The sequence below is a fragment of the Colobus angolensis genome, unplaced genomic scaffold, assembly GCF_000951035.1.
Source record: "Colobus angolensis palliatus isolate OR3802 unplaced genomic scaffold, Cang.pa_1.0 Scaffold285, whole genome shotgun sequence".
Lineage (NCBI taxonomy): Eukaryota > Metazoa > Chordata > Mammalia > Primates > Cercopithecidae > Colobus > Colobus angolensis.
Window position 1 is genome coordinate 1,907,914 of NW_012116099.1, and position 4,651 is coordinate 1,912,564.

The 4,651-nt window shown below is 39.8% G+C and overlaps 1 long non-coding RNA gene across 1 annotated transcript; it reads left to right on the forward strand.

The window, feature by feature from the left end:
- Positions 1–2,640: 2,640 nt before the first annotated feature.
- LOC105516600 lies at positions 2,641–3,539 on the forward strand. Its single transcript, XR_001002511.1, has 2 exons — positions 2,641–2,696; positions 3,165–3,539. It is a non-coding gene; the product is annotated as an uncharacterized LOC105516600 (long non-coding RNA).
- The last annotated feature ends 1,112 nt before the right edge of the window (positions 3,540–4,651 follow it).

Consider the following 4,651-nt stretch of genomic DNA (forward strand, 5'->3'; position numbering starts at 1 on the left):
TGTTCAGCAAGTCCACCTGTAGGTGTGTACTTAACAGAATGCAGAAAACAGTCACCAAAAGACATGTAGTAGAATGTTCAAACTCCTCAAAACTGGAATTACTCTAATGCCCATCAGCAATAGATTGGATAAATAAATTCTGGCATGTCTGCAAAAATGGGATGCTATATAGTATTGAGAGTACATGACATAATTCTAAATTACATGCATCAATATAGATGAATCTTATTTATAAATGTAAATGTTGAGCAAAAAAAGCCAGATGCATGCACAAAAATACACACTCTATGACTGTAGTCTGTATAACAAACACCACTGATTTGTGCTATTAGAAGTCAGGATAGCAGGTCGAATGTGGTGGCTCACACCTGTAATCCCAACACTTTGGGAGGCTGAGTTGTGCAGATTGCTTGAGGCCAGGAGTTCGAGAGCAGCCTGGCCAACTTGACAAAACTCCGTCTCTACTAAAAATACAAAAATTAGCTGGGTGTGGCAGATGCCTGTAATCCCAGCTACTTGGGAGGTTAAGGCACATGAATCGCTTGAACCTGGGAGGTGGAGTTTGCAGTGGGCAGAGATGGCACCCCTGTACTTCAGCCTGGGCGATAGAGCCAGGCAGCATCTCAAAACAAACAAACAACCAACCAAAAGAAGTCAGGATAGTAATTAGTATTAGTGACCAGAAGAAAGCATTACTGGGGACTTCTTGGATGCTAGTCAGGTTCTGTTTCTTAGTCTGGGTGCTGGTTGTAGGATTGTGTTCAGTTTGTGAAAGTTCATTGGACTGTATGCTTAAGGGTATTTTCTGTATACTGTATTTTAATAAAAAGTTTTTTTTTCAATTGGCAAGATTAAATAAATTATTTCTGCCATCTTTGCAGCCCTGGACACCATTAGTAATTTTTATGGAACAAAGCTAGCCTGCAGAACCAGCCAGCTACAGACAATTCCTCTAGTCCTTAAATTTACACATTTCATACAGAAAATAGCACTTTCCCATCATTATTTCAGAATGGGTTAATCAATATATTCATCTAAAAGATGAAGCCAGAAATGTCAGCTACACAGAGCTGTTGCAAATATTAACTAGCATCTTGTATATAGATATAGTTCCTGGCACTGGCAGGTATTCGGTATGGTGGCAATGCTGAACCCCTGATTCCACTTGGAATAGACGTCAGGATAGCAGCGTTCTGTGCCAGACATTGCTCATAAGCTCAAGATATGCTTTTTAAGTAATCTTGTTTTATCCCATATCAACTCTACGGGGTAAAAATTATTTCCATCATTACCCAGATAAGGTGACTGAGGTTGAGAGAGCCAGATGGGCAAGGTCACAGAGCTGGAGGAGGTCCACTGATATCTGAACACAGGACTTTTCCAAAGTTCATTCCACAGGAACACGCCGCCTCCCAATTAGATAGAAAACTACCCGAGTTGTACTTTAATTTCTCTAAACATAGTGGTTTCCTTCTGAGGTAGAAATCATCTGCTCAGCTGGTTTCGGAGTACCATTTTCCTTGTTGAGTTGACTTAGTGGTAAAAGAAGTTTTGAATGAAGTGGGCAGAGAGATCCGGAGAACAGCAGGGAAGTCTCCAAGGACCTTGTGGTTTTGGGCTGTCACTGTGGGAGTTGTTATGCTTTGCAGTAATTGCATACTGGATACATAATTCTAATTTTCATGGAGTGGGCTGCCCAGACCCTCCAACTTTTAGTGCTTGTTGACGTAGTTTTATAAATTTTATCAGTTTAGCAACTAAAACACACTTTCCTCTTGGTCAAGAGTTTCCCAGGAGTATACTAGCAGAAGTGGGAGATGCAAATTTGCAAATATCCACTTTTGCCTCCACTGAAAGGAAAATAATAAAAAGTCCAGGTACTGGCCAAAAATAACTTTCACTAAAGCAGACCCAGAAGCCCAGCCCTGGTCCTTGCAACCAAGATATGATGTGGTCTGCCCTCTTTGCAAGTTGAGCTGTGCCAACATCTGTTGGCCTGTTGCCTCTGACAGCAACATAGAGAAAGACATGGGAAAGAGATGTGGCAGAAGAACCAATATATGTGGTGCCAAGCATCATTGTAGGTATCTGCAAGTTGTATACCATGATTTAATTTAGAAAGAAAAATTGAGGTCACAGAAGGTAAGAAACTTGCTTAATGCCATAGAGATGTTAAATGGCAGAATCAAAGTGTGGGCCTATTGCAAGAATTGGCAAACTTTTTCTGTAAAGGGGCAGATAGTAAATATTTCAGCTTTGTGGGTCACATGATCTTTGTTGCAATTACTAGTCTCTTCTGTTGTAGTGTGAAAGCAGCCACAGATAATATAGAGGCAAGCAGTTGTGGTTGTATTCTAATAAAACTATTTATGAACACTGAAATTTCAAATTTCATGTAATTTTTGTGTCTTAAATATTATACTTAAAATTATGTTTAACTCTTTAAAAATGTAAAGACCATTTTTAGCTTACAGGTATACAGAAACAGGTGGTAAGACATATTTGGCTCATAGGCCATAGTTTAGCTGACCCTTTGTTTTATCTGATTTGAAAGCTCACGCAAGCTGTTTTGACTTAGCAGGTTGTTTAATCTAAAGTTCTTTGGAATAAAAACCTCCCTGCCAAGTAGGACTTGGCTTTATGCTTAACATGCTTTGACTGTTGAAAAGAGACCTTTGGCACACATTGAAGGGATGGTGAGTATGTATTTGTTTGTGTTTGTGTGTGTGAGAGAGAGGGGATAGAAGGAGGGAGGAAAAGAAAGAGGGAGGGGAGAGAGAGAGAGAGAGAAAGAGAGACAGAGAGAGAGAGAGAGAAAGGAGGGAGGCACAAAGAACAGACAACAGAAAGAATTAACTCAATTTTTTCTCTTATACCAACAAACAGACTTTGGTGATATTGACTTTTCTATTTTCGAAATCTAAGATGTCTTGCTGTTTTCTAAAATAAAAGTGAATTAATGTCAACATTAAAATTTTTTATCAAATTGGGAGAATTTTGTCATCTGCTTGACATTTGGTAAATGAAATTCAATGGTGCCTAATTAAATATTGTGAATGTTAACACTGACTCAAGAGTAGTCTCAGGGAGGTTTGCAAATGATATCGACTGAGGTTTGTAGATAGTGTTGACTGAGGTCCTCCATGTTGTCTCTGCTTCATTAGGTGATGGAGATGCCAATCCATGGAACCAGGTGGCACAGCTATGTTGGTAGCGATACCAGAGGCTTCTTGGCAAAGATTCTTCCAGGGAAGGAAGGTACCATCAGAGAACCGTGCATGAAGGCAGGGAAGAAATGATTGGAATCATGAAACATTAAACTGGGAGGAAGCCTTAGGCAAACCTAACTCATGAGAAAACGGACACCCAAATGTTACCAAGATAGTACCAAAACCAAGGCTGGTATTTGCATAAATATGCTTTTCTATCTAGTATCAAGGCCTTCTTAATATTGTTAATAGGCCTTAAGCTTGGTTTGTCTACATAGAAATCAAAATAACAATTTCAACCCATGAAAGAAGTAAAAGAAGTCTCAGACAGTTCTGATTTCCTCCAACGTGACTATTTCTGATATATTACAAAATAACAAAAATCAAATTCAAAGAATGAACTTTTTGCCCCTGTTTTGCTAATAATGGTTTAAGTAAACGGATGGTCTTTCTAGTCTTTCCCAAAGGCCCCTAGATTAATTGTCAGTGACATTGCTAGGAAACTCCCCTGAAATCTTGTAGGTCCATGGAAAGCATGCATCAGACCCTAACATTTTGTGCAGATCACATGCTATCATGTGAAAATGTTCTGTTCCAAAGTCCCCTGGAACTTGGGATGCATTTTTCCTAGAGAACAATGTTCCAAGCAAAGATCCATTGGATTCCCCAAGTGGCTGACTGCAACGACTGTGCTCAGAAGCTGCTGAGGCTTAAACTTTCAGCCCTTCGAGAGGCAGCTCGAGAGACTGGGAAACTGGAAGAGGCTCTGCTATATCCTGTACTGCTTTTGGGAGATCTTGGCAGCCCTTGCGCAGAGAGAGGGAGGAGGATTGGTGGGTGTGGGGGTTTGGTGGGGAAGCTAAGGTCCTCCTTTGGAAACAACGGAGGAAGGCTCTATGTTAAAGGGGAAAGGAGGAGACAGGAAACCTCCATTAAATTGTTTATAAGTTGAATTGTTTCTAAAGCCGGAACTGACAACTGTGTTTTTACAAAGTAGAAAAGGATGCAATGAGTTCCACAGTCCTCATTCAGGCATATACAGTGCTTAAGAAGATCAGAGTGCAGTTTTCTTTGGGCAGGTAGGTTTCAAAAAAAAAAAAAAAATTGAGTGTTGACACAGTGTATAAATTCTTCCAATTTGAAAATTATTGAGGGTTATTACTGATGCCATTTGAACAGTACCATAACATTCATGGATTGTGGAATGGCTCAAATCGCTGCCTAAGCAAGCAATTATTTTGTTTTTGCTTCTGCAGTTAGACAAGGAAGAATGTTTTGCATTCTATCAGCTGGGCTTTTATTGTTTTTCATGTTAGGACGAATGTTCTTTGAGAGATGGGGTCTTGTTTGAGGAAATGTCAAGTTGTCCCATTTAGATTTATTGGTGATTGTGGCAGGTGCTAAATGTTTCAAGAAGTTGGTGTATGCACTTTTTTCTTCTC